The following is a 13,186-nucleotide window of genomic DNA, read 5'->3' on the forward strand; positions in this document are numbered from 1 at the left end:
AGCCTTTTGAAATTGTGAAAAGTCAAAGAGCTGTCTAGGTCAGTAATCAAGCGTCCACAAAGGAGAGCTCGGGCGGAGGTGATAAGCAGCAGCCATCGTTATGCACACCTCCAAATGTGGCACCATCTCAAGTGAGATTTGTGCCAAGAGCCTGGCGTGGACATCCAACACTTGGGGATTATCGCTTCTCGGCCTTCTGGCTAAGATCAAGTGTAGTATCTGTTCTTATCAGTTTAATATCTGATATGTCCTCTATATGAGGACTACATATTAAGTAGATTTTTGGAAAGAGGAGCAGAAATGTGGAGCTTGCTCCCTTCTCTCCACGCATCGACCTAGCATTGCAGTGCCGCTGGGAACGGTGCACTCTGTTCTTACCCTGTAGAAAAGCAAACACTCAAGACCTGCTGGGAGACTTGGTGAGAAACCAGAGTCTGCTATTTGGACCCAATGTAAGTGGTTCAGGGATCTATCGCTTAAACAGGCTTAAAAGCCAATCACAGTAGTCAGGGCAGGAGCAAATAAAGACGTGTATAATTTTGGTTGCCAGATGGGGGCGGGGTGGGAATGTTGCATACTGGGCTCTGACATGCGGAAAGAAAAGGCCTACCGTGAAGGTGGTGAATGTGACCGAGAGGCTCCACCGCTGCTCTCCAACACAGGGCCATGCTGACTCTGGTTTCTCTTCATAACGCACAAGTCTTTCGCCTTTTACTAAAGACTTCCGTGGAGAGGAACAAACATGAGTTGAATATATTTTTGGCAGGCTTTGCTTCATGGCTGAGCCTTTTGAAATTGTGAAAAGTCAAAGAGCTGTCTAGGTCAGAAATCAAGCGTCCACAAAGGAGAGCTCGGGCGGAGGTGATAAGCAGCAGCCATCGTTATGCACACCTCCAAATGTGGCACCATATCAAGTGAGATTTGTGCCAAGAGCCTGGCGTGGACATCCAACACTTGGGGATTATCGCTTCTCGGCCTTTTGGCTAAGATCAAGTGTAGTATCTGTTCTTATCAGTTTAATATCTGATATGTCCTCTATATGAGGACTACATATTAAGCAGATTTTTGGCAAGAGGAGCAGAAATGTGGAGCTTGCTCCCTTCTCTCCACGCATCGACCTAGCATTGCAGTGCCGCTGGGAACGGTGCACTCTGTTCTTACCCTGTAGAAAAGCAAACACTCAAGACCTGCTGGGAGACTTGGTTAGAAACCAGAGTCAGCTATTTGGACCCAATGTAAGTGGTTCAGGGATCTATCGCTTAAACAGGCTTAAAAGCCAATCACAGTAGTCAGGGCAGGAGCTAATAAAGACGTGTATAATTTTGGTTGCCAAATGGGGGCGGGGTGGGAATGTTGCATACTGGGCTCTGACATGCGGAAAGAAAAGGCCTACCGTGAAGGTGGTGAATGTGACCGAGAGGCTCCACCGCTGCTCTCCAACACAGGGCCATGCTGACTCTAGTTTCTCTTCATAACGCACAAGTCTTTCGCCTTTTACTAAAGACTTCCGTGGAGAGGAACAAACATGAGTTGAATATATTTTTGGCAGGCTTTGCTTCATGGCTGAGCCTTTTGAAATTGTGAAAAGTCAAAGAGCTGTCTAGGTCAGAAATCAAGCGTCCACAAAGGAGAGCTCGGGCGGAGGTGATAAGCAGCAGCCATCGTTATGCACACCTCCAAATGTGGCACCATATCAAGTGAGATTTGTGCCAAGAGCCTGGCGTGGACATCCAACACTTGGGGATTATCGCTTCTCGGCCTTTTGGCTAAGATCAAGTGTAGTATCTGTTCTTATCAGTTTAATATCTGATATGTCCTCTATATGGGGACTACATATTAAGCAGATTTTTGGCAAGAGGAGCAGAAATGTGGAGCTTGCTCCCTTCTCTCGACACATCGACCTAGCATTGCAGTGCCGCTGGGAACGGTGCACTCTGTTCTTACCCTGTAGAAAAGCAAACACTCAAGACCTGCTGGTAGACTTGGTGAGAAACCAGAGTCAGCTATTTGGACCCAATGTAAGTGGTTCAGGGATCTATCGCTTAAACAGGCTTAAAAGCCAATCACAGTAGTCAGGGCAGGAGCTAATAAAGACGTGTATAATTTTGGTTGCCAGATGGGGGCGGGGTGGGAATGTTGCATACTGGGCTCTGACATGCGGAAAGAAAAGGCCTACCGTGAAGGTGGTGAATGTGACCGAGAGGCTCCACCGCTGCTCTCCAACACAGGGCCATGCTTACTCTGGTTTCTCTTCATAACGCACAAGTCTTTCGCCTTTTACTAAAGACTTCCGTGGAGAGGAACAAACATGAGTTGAATATATTTTTGGCAGGCTTTGCTTCATGGCTGAGCCTTTTGAAATTGTGAAAAGTCAAAGAGCTGTCTAGGTCAGAAATCAAGCGTCCACAAAGGAGAGCTCGGGCGGAGGTGATAAGCAGCAGCCATCGTTATGCACACCTCCAAATGTGGCACCATCTCAAGTGAGATTTGTGCCAAGAGCCTGGCGTGGACATCCAACACTTGGGGATTATCGCTTCTCGGCCTTTTGGCTAAGATCAAGTGTAGTATCTGTTCTTATCAGTTTAATATCTGATATGTCCTCTATATGAGGACTACATATTAAGCAGATTTTTGGCAAGAGGAGCAGAAATGTGGAGCTTGCTCCCTTCTCTACACGCATCAACCTAGCATTGCAGTGCCGCTGGGAACGGTGCACTCTGTTCTTACCCTGTAGAAAAGCAGACACTCAAGACCTGCTGGGAGACTTGTTGAGAAACCAGAGTCAGCTATTTGGACCCAATGTAAGTGGTTCAGGGATCTATCGCTTAAACAGGCTTAAAAGCCAATCACAGTAGTCAGGGCAGGAGCTAATAAAGACGTGTATAATTTTGGTTGCCAAATGGGGGCGGGGTGGGAATGTTGCATACTGGGCTCTGACATGCGGAAAGAAAAGGCCTACCGTAAAGGTGGTGAATGTGACCGAGAGTCTCCAGCGCTGCTCTCCAACACAGGGCCATGCTGACTCTGGTTTCTCTTCATAACGCACAAGTCTTTCGCCTTTTACTAAAGACTTCCGTGGAGAGGAACAAACATGAGTTGAATATATTTTTGGCGACTTTGCTTCATGGCTGAGCCTTTTGAAATTGTGAAAAGTCAAAGAGCTGTCTAGGTCAGAAATCAAGCGTCCACAAAGGAGAGCTCGGGCGGAGGTGATAAGCAGCAGCCATCGTTATGCACACCTCCAAATGTGGCACCATCTCAAGTGAGATTTGTGCCAAGAGCCTGGCGTGGACATCCAACACTTGGGGATTATCGCTTCTCGGCCTTTTGGCTAAGATCAAGTGTAGTATCTGTTCTTATCAGTTTAATATCTGATATGTCCTCTATATGAGGACTACATATTAAGCAGATTTTTGGCAAGAGGAGCAGAAATGTGGAGCTTGCTCCCTTCTCTCCACGCATCGACCTAGCATTGCAGTGCCTCCGGGAACGGTGCACTCTGTTCTTACCCTTTAGAAAAGCAAACACTCAAGACCTGCTGGGAGACTTGGTGAGAAACCAGAGTCAGCTATTTGGACTCAATGTAAGTGGTTCAGGGATCTATCGCTTAAACAGGCTTAAAAGCCAATCACAGTAGTCAGGGCAGGAGCTAATAAAGACGTGTATAATTTTGGTTGCCAGATGGGGGCGGGGTGGGAATGTTGCATACTGGGCTCTGACATGCGGAAAGAAAAGGCCTACCGTGAAGGTGGTGAATGTGACCGAGAGTCTCCACCGCTGCTCTCCAACACAGGGCCATGCTGACTCTGGTTTCTCTTCATAACGCACAAGTCTTTCGCCTTTTACTAAAGACTTCCGTAGAGAGGAACAAACATGAGTTGAATATATTTTTGGCAGGCTTTGCTTCATGGCTGAGCCTTTTGAAATTGTGAAAAGTCAAAGAGCTGTCTAGGTCAGAAATCAAGCGTCCACAAAGGAGAGCTCGGGGCGGAGGTGATAAGCAGCAGCCATCGTTATGCACACCTCCAAATGTGGCACCATATCAAGTGAGATTTGTGCCAAGAGCCTGGCGTGGACATCCAACACTTGGGGATTATCGCTTCTCGGCCTTTTGGCTAAGATCAAGTGTATTATCTGTTCTTATCAGTTTAATATCTGATATGTCCTCTATATGAGGACTACATATTAAGCAGATTTTTGGCAAGAGGAGCAGAAATGTGGAGCTTGCTCCCTTCTCTCCACGCATTGACCTAGCATTGCAGTGCCGCTGGGAACGGTGCACTCTGTTCTTACCCTGTAGAAAAGCAAACACTCAAGACCTGCTGGTAGACTTGGTGAGAAACCAGAGTCAGCTATTTGGACCCAATGTAAGTGGTTCAGGGATCTATCGCTTAAACAGGCTTAAAAGCCAATCACAGTAGTCAGGGCAGGAGCTAATAAAGACGTATATAATTTTGGTTGCCAGATGGGGGCGGGGTGGGAATGTTGCATACTGGGCTCTGACATGCGGAAAGAAAAGGCCTACCGTGAAGGTGGTGAATGTGACCGAGAGGCTCCACCGCTGCTCTCCAACACAGGGCCATGCTTACTCTGGTTTCCCTTCATTACGCACAAGTCTTTCGCCTTTTACTAAAGACTTCCGTGGAGAGGAACAAACATAAGTTGAATATATTTTTGGCAGGCTTTGCTTCATGGCTGAGCCTTTTGAAATTGTGAAAAGTCAAAGAGCTGTCTAGGTCAGAAATCAAGCGTCCACAAAGGAGAGCTCGGGCGGAGGTGATAAGCAGCAGCCATCGTTATGCACACCTCCAAATGTGGCACCATATCAAGTGAGATTTGTGCCAAGAGCCTGGCGTGGACATCCAACACTTGGGGATTATCGCTTCTCGGCCTTTTGGCTAAGATCAAGTGTAGTATCTGTTCTTATCAGTTTAATATCTGATATGTCCTCTATATGAGGACTACATATTAAGCAGATTTTTGGCAAGAGGATCAGAAATGTGGAGCTTGCTCCCTTCTCTCCACGCATCGACCTAGCATTGCAGTGCCGCTGGGAACGGTGCAGTCTGTTCTTACCCTGTAGAAAAGCAAACACTCAAGACCTGCTGGTAGACTTGGTGAGAAACCAGAGTCAGCTATTTGGACCCAATGTAAGTGGTTCAGGGATCTATCGCTTAAACAGGCTTAAAAGCCAATCACAGTAGTCAGGGCAGGAGCTAATAAAGACGTGTATAATTTTGGTTGCCAGATGGGGGCGGGGTGGGAATGTTGCATACTGGGCTCTGACATGCGGAAAGAAAAGGCCTACCGTGAAGGTGGTGAATGTGACCGAGAGGCTCCATCGCTGCTCTCCAACACAGGGCCATGCTGACTCTGGTTTCTCTTCATAACGCACAAGTCTTTCGCCTTTTACTAAAGACTTCCGTGGAGAGGAACAAACATGAGTTGAATATATTTTTGGCAGGCTTTGCTTCATGGCTGAGCCTTTTGAAATTGTGAAAAGTCAAAGAGCTGTCTAGGTCAGAAATCAAGCGTCCACAAAGGAGAGCTCGGGCGGAGGTGATAAGCAGCAGCCATCGTTATGCACACCTCCCTATGTGGCACCATCTCAAGTGAGATTTGTGCCAAGAGCCTGGCGTGGACATCCAACACTTGGGGATTATCGCTTCTCGGCCTTTTGGCTAAGATCAAGTGTAGTATCTGTTCTTATCAGTTTAATATCTGATATGTCCTCTATATGAGGACTACATATTAAGCAGATTTTTGGCAAGAGGAGCAGAAATGTGGAGCTTGCTCCCTTCTCTCCACGCATCGACCTAGCATTGCAGTGCCGCTGGGAACGGTGCACTCTGTTCTTACCCTGTAGAAAAGCAAACACTCAAGACCTGCTGGGAGACTTGGTGAGAAACCAGAGTCAGCTATTTGGACCCAATGTAAGTGGTTCAGGGATCTATTGCTTAAACAGGCTTAAAAGCCAATCACAGTAGTCAGGGCAGGAGCTAATAAAGACGTGTATAATTTTGGTTGCCAGATGGGGGCGGGGTGGGAATGTTGCATACTGGGCTCTGACATGCGGAAAGAAAAGGCCTACCGTGAAGGTGGTGAACGTGACCGAGAGGCTCCACCGCTGCTCTCCAACACAGGTCCATGCTGACTCTGGTTTCTCTTCATAACGCACAAGTCTTTCGCCTTTTACTAAAGACTTCCGTGGAGAGGAACAAACATGAGTTGAATATATTTTTGGCAGGCTTTGCTTCATGGCTGAGCCTTTTGAAATTGTGAAAAGTCAAAGAGCTGTCTAGGTCAGAAATCAAGCGTCCACAAAGGAGAGCTCGGGCGGAGGTGATAAGCAGCAGCCATCGTTATGCACACCTCCCTATGTGGCACCATCTCAAGTGAGATTTGTGCCAAGAGCCTGGCGTGGACATCCAACACTTGGGGATTATCGCTGCTCGGCCTTTTGGCTAAGATCAAGTGTAGTATCTGTTCTTATCAGTTTAATATCTGATATGTCCTCTATATGAGGACTACATATTAAGCAGATTTTTGGCAAGAGGAGCAGAAATGTGGAGCTTGCTCCCTTCTCTCCACGCATCGACCTAGCATTGCAGTGCCGCTGGGAACGGTGCACTCTGTTCTTACCCTGTAGAAAAGCAAACACTCAAGACCTGCTGGGAGACTTGGTGAGAAACCAGAGTCAGCTATTTGGACCCAATGTAAGTGGTTCAGGGATCTATTGCTTAAACAGGCTTAAAAGCCAATCACAGTAGTCAGGGCAGGAGCTAATAAAGACGTGTATAATTTTGGTTGCCAGATGGGGGCGGGGTGGGAATGTTGCATACTGGGCTCTGACATGCGGAAAGAAAAGGCCTACCTAAAGGTGGTGAATGTGACCGAGAGGCTCCACCGCTGCTCTCCAACACAGAGCCATGATGACTCTGGTTTCTCTTCATAACGCACAAGTCTTTCGCCTTTTACTAAAGACTTCCGTGGAGAGGAACAAACATGAGTTGAATATATTTTTGGCAGGCTTTGCTTCATGGCTGAGCCTTTTGAAATTGTGAAAAGTCAAAGAGCTGTCTAGGTCAGAAATCAAGCGTCCACAAAGGAGAGCTCGGGCGGAGGTGATAAGCAGCAGCCATCGTTATGCACACCTCCAAATGTGGCACCATTTCAAGTGAGATTTGTGCCAAGAGCCTGGCGTGGACATCCAACACTTGGGGATTATCGCTTCTCGGCCTTTTGGCTAAGATCAAGTGTAGTATCTGTTCTTATCAGTTTAATATCTGATATGTCGTCTATATGAGGACTACATATTAAGCAGATTTTTGGAAAGAGGAGCAGAAATGTGGAGCTTGCTCCCTTCTCTCCACGCATTGACCTAGCATTGCAGTGCCGCTGGGAACGGTGCACTCTGTTCTTATCCTGTAGAAAAGCAAACACTCAAGACCTGCTGGTAGACTTGGTGAGAAACCAGAGTCAGCTATTTGGACCCAATGTAAGTGGTTCAGGGATCTATCGCTTAAACAGGCTTAAAAGCCAATCACAGTAGTCAGGGCAGGAGCTAATAAAGACGTGTATAATTTTGGTTGCCAGATGGGGGCGGGGTGGGAATGTTGCATACTGGGCTCTGACATGCGGAAAGAAAAGGCGTACCGTGAAGGTGGTGAATGTGACCGAGAGTCTCCACCGCTGCTCTCCAACACAGGGCCATGCTGACTCTGGTTTCTCTTCATAACGCACAAGTCTTTCGCCTTTTACTAAAGACTACCGTGGAGAGGAACAAACATGAGTTGAATATATTTTTGGCAGGCTTTGCTTCATGGCTGAGCCTTTTGAAATTGTGAAAAGTCAAAGAGCTGTCTAGGTCAGAAATCAAGCGTCCACAAAGGAGAGCTCGGGCGGAGGTGATAAGCAGCAGCCATCGTTATGCACACTTCCAAATGTGGCACCATCTCAATTGAGATTTGTGCCAAGAGCCTGGCGTGGACATCCAACACTTGGGGATTATCGCTTCTCGGCCTTTTGGCTAAGATCAAGTGTAGTATCTGTTCTTATCAGTTTAATATCTGATATGTCCTCTATATGAGGACTACATATTAAGCAGATTTTAGGCAAGAGGAGCAGAAATGTGGAGCTTGCTCCCTTCTCTCCACGCATCGACCTAGCATTGCAGTGCCGCTGGGAACGGTGCACTCTGTTCTTACCCTGTAGAAAAGCAAACACTCAAGACCTGCTGGGAGACTTGGTGAGAAACCAGAGTCAGCTATTTGGACCCAATGTAAGTGGTTCAGGGATCTATCGCTTAAACAGGCTTAAAAGCCAATCACAGTAGTCAGGGCAGGAGCTAATAAAGACGTGTATAATTTTGGTTGCCAGATGGGGGCGGGGTGGGAATGTTGCATACTGGGCTCTGACATGCGGAAAGAAAAGGCCTACCGTGAAGGTGGTGAACGTGACCGAGAGGCTCCACCGCTGCTCTCCAACACAGGTCCATGCTGACTCTGGTTTCTCTTCATAACGCACAAGTCTTTCGCCTTTTACTAAAGACTTCCGTGGAGAGGAACAAACATGAGTTGAATATATTTTTGGCAGGCTTTGTTTCATGGCTGATCCTTTTGAAATTGTGAAAAGTCAAAGAGCTGTCTAGGTCAGAAATCAAGCGTCCACAAAGGAGAGCTCGGGCGGAGGTGATAAGCAGCAGCCATCGTTATGCACACCTCCCTATGTGGCACCATCTCAAGTGAGATTTGTGCCAAGAGCCTGGCGTGGACATCCAACACTTGGGGATTATCGCTGCTCGGCCTTTTGGCTAAGATCAAGTGTAGTATCTGTTCTTATCAGTTTAATATCTGATATGTCCTCTATATGAGGACTACATATTAAGCAGATTTTTGGCAAGAGGAGCAGAAATGTGGAGCTTGCTCCCTTCTCTCCACGCATCGACCTAGCATTGCAGTGCCGCTGGGAACGGTGCACTCTGTTCTTACCCTGTAGAAAAGCAAACACTCAAGACCTGCTGGGAGACTTGGTGAGAAACCAGAGTCAGCTATTTGGACCCAATGTAAGTGGTTCAGGGATCTATTGCTTAAACAGGCTTAAAAGCCAATCACAGTAGTCAGGGCAGGAGCTAATAAAGACGTGTATAATTTTGGTTGCCAGATGGGGGCGGGGTGGGAATGTTGCATACTGGGCTCTGACATGCGGAAAGAAAAGGCCTACCTAAAGGTGGTGAATGTGACCGAGAGGCTCCACCGCTGCTCTCCAACACAGAGCCATGATGACTCTGGTTTCTCTTCATAACGCACAAGTCTTTCGCCTTTTACTAAAGACTTCCGTGGAGAGGAACAAACATGAGTTGAATATATTTTTGGCAGGCTTTGCTTCATGGCTGAGCCTTTTGAAATTGTGAAAAGTCAAAGAGCTGTCTAGGTCAGAAATCAAGCGTCCACAAAGGAGAGCTCGGGCGGAGGTGATAAGCAGCAGCCATCGTTATGCACACCTCCAAATGTGGCACCATTTCAAGTGAGATTTGTGCCAAGAGCCTGGCGTGGACATCCAACACTTGGGGATTATCGCTTCTCGGCCTTTTGGCTAAGATCAAGTGTAGTATCTGTTCTTATCAGTTTAATATCTGATATGTCGTCTATATGAGGACTACATATTAAGCAGATTTTTGGAAAGAGGAGCAGAAATGTGGAGCTTGCTCCCTTCTCTCCACGCATTGACCTAGCATTGCAGTGCCGCTGGGAACGGTGCACTCTGTTCTTATCCTGTAGAAAAGCAAACACTCAAGACCTGCTGGTAGACTTGGTGAGAAACCAGAGTCAGCTATTTGGACCCAATGTAAGTGGTTCAGGGATCTATCGCTTAAACAGGCTTAAAAGCCAATCACAGTAGTCAGGGCAGGAGCTAATAAAGACGTGTATAATTTTGGTTGCCAGATGGGGGCGGGGTGGGAATGTTGCATACTGGGCTCTGACATGCGGAAAGAAAAGGCGTACCGTGAAGGTGGTGAATGTGACCGAGAGTCTCCACCGCTGCTCTCCAACACAGGGCCATGCTGACTCTGGTTTCTCTTCATAACGCACAAGTCTTTCGCCTTTTACTAAAGACTACCGTGGAGAGGAACAAACATGAGTTGAATATATTTTTGGCAGGCTTTGCTTCATGGCTGAGCCTTTTGAAATTGTGAAAAGTCAAAGAGCTGTCTAGGTCAGAAATCAAGCGTCCACAAAGGAGAGCTCGGGCGGAGGTGATAAGCAGCAGCCATCGTTATGCACACTTCCAAATGTGGCACCATCTCAATTGAGATTTGTGCCAAGAGCCTGGCGTGGACATCCAACACTTGGGGATTATCGCTTCTCGGCCTTTTGGCTAAGATCAAGTGTAGTATCTGTTCTTATCAGTTTAATATCTGATATGTCCTCTATATGAGGACTACATATTAAGCAGATTTTAGGCAAGAGGAGCAGAAATGTGGAGCTTGCTCCCTTCTCTCCACGCATCGACCTAGCATTGCAGTGCCGCTGGGAACGGTGCACTCTGTTCTTACCCTGTAGAAAAGCAAACACTCAAGACCTGCTGGGAGACTTGGTGAGAAACCAGAGTCAGCTATTTGGACCCAATGTAAGTGGTTCAGGGATCTATCGCTTAAACAGGCTTAAAAGCCAATCACAGTAGTCAGGGCAGGAGCTAATAAAGACGTGTATAATTTTGGTTGCCAGATGGGGGCGGGGTGGGAATGTTGCATACTGGGCTCTGACATGCGGAAAGAAAAGGCCTACCGTGAAGGTGGTGAACGTGACCGAGAGGCTCCACCGCTGCTCTCCAACACAGGTCCATGCTGACTCTGGTTTCTCTTCATAACGCACAAGTCTTTCGCCTTTTACTAAAGACTTCCGTGGAGAGGAACAAACATGAGTTGAATATATTTTTGGCAGGCTTTGTTTCATGGCTGATCCTTTTGAAATTGTGAAAAGTCAAAGAGCTGTCTAGGTCAGAAATCAAGCGTCCACAAAGGAGAGCTCGGGCGGAGGTGATAAGCAGCAGCCATCGTTATGCACACCTCCAAATGTGGCACCATATCAAGTGAGATTTGTGCCAAGAGCGTGGCGTGGACATCCAACACTTGGGGATTATCGCTTCTCGGCCTTTTGGCTAAGATCAAGTGTAGTATCTGTTCTTATCAGTTTAATATCTGATATGTCCTCTATATGAAGACTACATATTAAGCAGATTTTTGGCAAGAGGAGCAGAAATGTGGAGCTTGCTCCCTTCTCTCCACGCATCGACCTAGCATTGCAGTGCCGCTGGGAACGGTGCACTCTGTTCTTACCCTGTAGAAAAGCAAACACTCAAGACCTGCTGGGAGACTTGGTGAGAAACCAGAGTCAGTTATTTGGACCCAATGTAAGTGGTTCAGGGATCTATCGCTTAAACAGGCTTAAAAGCCAATCACAGTAGTCAGGGCAGGAGCTAATAAAGACGTGTATAATTTTGGTTGCCAGATGGGGGCGGGGTGGGAATGTTGCATACTGGGCTCTGACATGCGGAAAGAAAAGGCCTACCGTAAAGGTGGTGAATGTGACCGAGAGGCTCCACCGCTGCTCTCCAACACAGGGCCATGCTGACTCTGGTTTCTCTTCATAACGCACAAGTGTTTCGCCTTTTACTAAAGACTTCCGTGGAGAGGAACAAACATGAGTTGAATATATTTTTGGCAGGCTTTGCTTCATGGCTGAGCCTTTTGAAATTGTGAAAAGTCAAAGAGCTGTCTAGGTCAGAAATCAAGCGTCCACAAAGGAGAGCTCGGGCGGAGGTGATAAGCAGCAGCCATCGTTATGCACACCTCCAAATGTGGCACCATCTCAAGTGAGATTTGTGCCAAGAGCCTGGCGTGGACATCCAACACTTGGGGATTATCGCTTCTCGGCCTTTTGGCTAAGATCAAGTGTAGTATCTGTTCTTATCAGTTTAATATCTGATATGTCCTCTATATGAGGACTACATATTAAGCAGATTTTTGGCAAGAGGAGCAGAAATGTGGAGCTTGCTCCCTTCTCTACACGCATCAACCTAGCATTGCAGTGCCGCTGGGAACGGTGCACTCTGTTCTTACCCTGTAGAAAAGCAGACACTCAAGACCTGCTGGGAGACTTGGTGAGAAACCAGAGTCAGCTATTTTCACCCAATGTAATGGTTCAGGGATCAATCGCTTAAACAGGCTTAAAAGCCAATCACAGTAGTCAAGGCAGGAGCTAATAAAGACGTGTATAATTTTGGTTGCCAAATGGGGGCGGGGTGGGAATGTTGCATACTGGGCTCTGAAATGCGGAAAGAAAAGATCTACCGTAAAGGTGGTGAATGTGACTGAGAGGCTCCACCGCTGCTCTCCAACACAGGGCCTTGCTGACTCTGGTTTCTCTTCATAACGCACAAGTCTTTCGCCTTTTACTAAAGACTTCTGTGGAGAGGAACAAACATGAGTTGAATATATTTTTGGCAGGCTTTGCTTCATGGCTGAGCCTTTTGAAATTGTGAAAAGTCAAAGAGCTGTCTAGGTCAGTAATCAAGCGTCCACAAAGGAGAGCTCGGGCGGAGGTGATAAGCAGCAGCCATCGTTATGCACACCTCCAAATGTGGCACCATCTCAAGTGAGATTTGTGCCAAGAGCCTGGCGTGGACATCCAACACTTGGGGATTATCGCTTCTCGGCCTTCTGGCTAAGATCAAGTGTAGTATCTGTTCTTATCAGTTTAATATCTGATATGTCGTCTATATGAGGACTACATATTAAGTAGATTTTTGGAAAGAGGAGCAGAAATGTGGAGCTTGCTCCCTTCTCTCCACGCATCGACCTAGCATTGCAGTGCCGCTGGGAACGGTGCACTCTGTTCTTACCCTGTAGAAAAGCAAACACTCAAGACCTGCTGGGAGACTTGGTGAGAAACCAGAGTCTGCTATTTGGACCCAATGTAAGTGGTTCAGGGATCTATCGCTTAAACAGGCTTAAAAGCCAATCACAGTAGTCAGGGCAGGAGCAAATAAAGACGTGTATAATTTTGGTTGCCAAATGGGGGCGGGGTGGGAATGTTGCATACTGGGCTCTGACATGCGGAAAGAAAAGGCCTACCGTAAAGGTGGTGAATGTGACCGAGAGGCTCCACCGCTGCTCTCCAACACA

At 47.1% G+C, this 13,186-nt stretch overlaps 33 non-coding genes across 33 annotated transcripts; all 33 read left to right on the forward strand.

Moving 5' to 3' along the window:
* The first annotated feature begins 180 nt into the window (after positions 1-180).
* On the forward strand, positions 181-372 carry LOC133016204 (U2 spliceosomal RNA). Its single transcript, XR_009681598.1, has one exon. It is a non-coding gene; the product is annotated as a U2 spliceosomal RNA (small nuclear RNA).
* Positions 373-670: 298 nt separating this feature from the next.
* Positions 671-783, forward strand: LOC133016620 (U5 spliceosomal RNA). The gene has a single exon (XR_009681985.1). It is a non-coding gene; the product is annotated as a U5 spliceosomal RNA (small nuclear RNA).
* Positions 784-963: 180 nt separating this feature from the next.
* LOC133017361 (U2 spliceosomal RNA) lies at positions 964-1,155 on the forward strand. The gene has a single exon (XR_009682676.1). It is a non-coding gene; the product is annotated as a U2 spliceosomal RNA (small nuclear RNA).
* A 298-nt stretch (positions 1,156-1,453) lies between these two features.
* LOC133016870 (U5 spliceosomal RNA) lies at positions 1,454-1,566 on the forward strand. The gene has a single exon (XR_009682222.1). It is a non-coding gene; the product is annotated as a U5 spliceosomal RNA (small nuclear RNA).
* A 180-nt stretch (positions 1,567-1,746) lies between these two features.
* On the forward strand, positions 1,747-1,938 carry LOC133016440 (U2 spliceosomal RNA). Its single transcript, XR_009681822.1, has one exon. It is a non-coding gene; the product is annotated as a U2 spliceosomal RNA (small nuclear RNA).
* Positions 1,939-2,236: 298 nt separating this feature from the next.
* Positions 2,237-2,349, forward strand: LOC133016543 (U5 spliceosomal RNA). The gene has a single exon (XR_009681912.1). It is a non-coding gene; the product is annotated as a U5 spliceosomal RNA (small nuclear RNA).
* A 180-nt stretch (positions 2,350-2,529) lies between these two features.
* Positions 2,530-2,721, forward strand: LOC133016398 (U2 spliceosomal RNA). Its single transcript, XR_009681781.1, has one exon. It is a non-coding gene; the product is annotated as a U2 spliceosomal RNA (small nuclear RNA).
* A 298-nt stretch (positions 2,722-3,019) lies between these two features.
* Positions 3,020-3,134, forward strand: LOC133016526 (U5 spliceosomal RNA). The gene has a single exon (XR_009681895.1). It is a non-coding gene; the product is annotated as a U5 spliceosomal RNA (small nuclear RNA).
* Positions 3,135-3,311: 177 nt separating this feature from the next.
* LOC133016374 (U2 spliceosomal RNA) lies at positions 3,312-3,503 on the forward strand. Its single transcript, XR_009681758.1, has one exon. It is a non-coding gene; the product is annotated as a U2 spliceosomal RNA (small nuclear RNA).
* Positions 3,504-3,801: 298 nt separating this feature from the next.
* LOC133016950 (U5 spliceosomal RNA) lies at positions 3,802-3,914 on the forward strand. The gene has a single exon (XR_009682300.1). It is a non-coding gene; the product is annotated as a U5 spliceosomal RNA (small nuclear RNA).
* A 181-nt stretch (positions 3,915-4,095) lies between these two features.
* Positions 4,096-4,287, forward strand: LOC133016334 (U2 spliceosomal RNA). Its single transcript, XR_009681721.1, has one exon. It is a non-coding gene; the product is annotated as a U2 spliceosomal RNA (small nuclear RNA).
* A 298-nt stretch (positions 4,288-4,585) lies between these two features.
* LOC133016972 (U5 spliceosomal RNA) lies at positions 4,586-4,698 on the forward strand. Its single transcript, XR_009682321.1, has one exon. It is a non-coding gene; the product is annotated as a U5 spliceosomal RNA (small nuclear RNA).
* Positions 4,699-4,878: 180 nt separating this feature from the next.
* Positions 4,879-5,070, forward strand: LOC133016341 (U2 spliceosomal RNA). Its single transcript, XR_009681727.1, has one exon. It is a non-coding gene; the product is annotated as a U2 spliceosomal RNA (small nuclear RNA).
* A 298-nt stretch (positions 5,071-5,368) lies between these two features.
* Positions 5,369-5,481, forward strand: LOC133016622 (U5 spliceosomal RNA). The gene has a single exon (XR_009681986.1). It is a non-coding gene; the product is annotated as a U5 spliceosomal RNA (small nuclear RNA).
* Positions 5,482-5,661: 180 nt separating this feature from the next.
* LOC133017362 (U2 spliceosomal RNA) lies at positions 5,662-5,853 on the forward strand. The gene has a single exon (XR_009682677.1). It is a non-coding gene; the product is annotated as a U2 spliceosomal RNA (small nuclear RNA).
* A 298-nt stretch (positions 5,854-6,151) lies between these two features.
* LOC133016623 (U5 spliceosomal RNA) lies at positions 6,152-6,264 on the forward strand. The gene has a single exon (XR_009681987.1). It is a non-coding gene; the product is annotated as a U5 spliceosomal RNA (small nuclear RNA).
* Positions 6,265-6,444: 180 nt separating this feature from the next.
* Positions 6,445-6,636, forward strand: LOC133016418 (U2 spliceosomal RNA). Its single transcript, XR_009681800.1, has one exon. It is a non-coding gene; the product is annotated as a U2 spliceosomal RNA (small nuclear RNA).
* A 297-nt stretch (positions 6,637-6,933) lies between these two features.
* On the forward strand, positions 6,934-7,046 carry LOC133016625 (U5 spliceosomal RNA). The gene has a single exon (XR_009681989.1). It is a non-coding gene; the product is annotated as a U5 spliceosomal RNA (small nuclear RNA).
* A 180-nt stretch (positions 7,047-7,226) lies between these two features.
* Positions 7,227-7,418, forward strand: LOC133016358 (U2 spliceosomal RNA). The gene has a single exon (XR_009681743.1). It is a non-coding gene; the product is annotated as a U2 spliceosomal RNA (small nuclear RNA).
* A 298-nt stretch (positions 7,419-7,716) lies between these two features.
* LOC133016923 (U5 spliceosomal RNA) lies at positions 7,717-7,829 on the forward strand. Its single transcript, XR_009682274.1, has one exon. It is a non-coding gene; the product is annotated as a U5 spliceosomal RNA (small nuclear RNA).
* Positions 7,830-8,009: 180 nt separating this feature from the next.
* Positions 8,010-8,201, forward strand: LOC133016279 (U2 spliceosomal RNA). Its single transcript, XR_009681668.1, has one exon. It is a non-coding gene; the product is annotated as a U2 spliceosomal RNA (small nuclear RNA).
* A 298-nt stretch (positions 8,202-8,499) lies between these two features.
* Positions 8,500-8,612, forward strand: LOC133016535 (U5 spliceosomal RNA). Its single transcript, XR_009681904.1, has one exon. It is a non-coding gene; the product is annotated as a U5 spliceosomal RNA (small nuclear RNA).
* A 180-nt stretch (positions 8,613-8,792) lies between these two features.
* On the forward strand, positions 8,793-8,984 carry LOC133016419 (U2 spliceosomal RNA). Its single transcript, XR_009681801.1, has one exon. It is a non-coding gene; the product is annotated as a U2 spliceosomal RNA (small nuclear RNA).
* Positions 8,985-9,281: 297 nt separating this feature from the next.
* Positions 9,282-9,394, forward strand: LOC133016626 (U5 spliceosomal RNA). The gene has a single exon (XR_009681990.1). It is a non-coding gene; the product is annotated as a U5 spliceosomal RNA (small nuclear RNA).
* Positions 9,395-9,574: 180 nt separating this feature from the next.
* Positions 9,575-9,766, forward strand: LOC133016359 (U2 spliceosomal RNA). The gene has a single exon (XR_009681744.1). It is a non-coding gene; the product is annotated as a U2 spliceosomal RNA (small nuclear RNA).
* A 298-nt stretch (positions 9,767-10,064) lies between these two features.
* LOC133016924 (U5 spliceosomal RNA) lies at positions 10,065-10,177 on the forward strand. The gene has a single exon (XR_009682275.1). It is a non-coding gene; the product is annotated as a U5 spliceosomal RNA (small nuclear RNA).
* A 180-nt stretch (positions 10,178-10,357) lies between these two features.
* LOC133016280 (U2 spliceosomal RNA) lies at positions 10,358-10,549 on the forward strand. The gene has a single exon (XR_009681669.1). It is a non-coding gene; the product is annotated as a U2 spliceosomal RNA (small nuclear RNA).
* A 298-nt stretch (positions 10,550-10,847) lies between these two features.
* On the forward strand, positions 10,848-10,960 carry LOC133016537 (U5 spliceosomal RNA). The gene has a single exon (XR_009681905.1). It is a non-coding gene; the product is annotated as a U5 spliceosomal RNA (small nuclear RNA).
* Positions 10,961-11,140: 180 nt separating this feature from the next.
* LOC133016329 (U2 spliceosomal RNA) lies at positions 11,141-11,332 on the forward strand. Its single transcript, XR_009681716.1, has one exon. It is a non-coding gene; the product is annotated as a U2 spliceosomal RNA (small nuclear RNA).
* Positions 11,333-11,630: 298 nt separating this feature from the next.
* Positions 11,631-11,743, forward strand: LOC133016961 (U5 spliceosomal RNA). The gene has a single exon (XR_009682310.1). It is a non-coding gene; the product is annotated as a U5 spliceosomal RNA (small nuclear RNA).
* Positions 11,744-11,923: 180 nt separating this feature from the next.
* Positions 11,924-12,115, forward strand: LOC133016399 (U2 spliceosomal RNA). The gene has a single exon (XR_009681782.1). It is a non-coding gene; the product is annotated as a U2 spliceosomal RNA (small nuclear RNA).
* A 297-nt stretch (positions 12,116-12,412) lies between these two features.
* On the forward strand, positions 12,413-12,525 carry LOC133016908 (U5 spliceosomal RNA). The gene has a single exon (XR_009682259.1). It is a non-coding gene; the product is annotated as a U5 spliceosomal RNA (small nuclear RNA).
* Positions 12,526-12,705: 180 nt separating this feature from the next.
* Positions 12,706-12,897, forward strand: LOC133016389 (U2 spliceosomal RNA). The gene has a single exon (XR_009681772.1). It is a non-coding gene; the product is annotated as a U2 spliceosomal RNA (small nuclear RNA).
* The last annotated feature ends 289 nt before the right edge of the window (positions 12,898-13,186 follow it).

This window comes from Limanda limanda, chromosome 12 (genome assembly GCF_963576545.1).
Source record: "Limanda limanda chromosome 12, fLimLim1.1, whole genome shotgun sequence".
NCBI lineage: Eukaryota > Metazoa > Chordata > Actinopteri > Pleuronectiformes > Pleuronectidae > Limanda > Limanda limanda.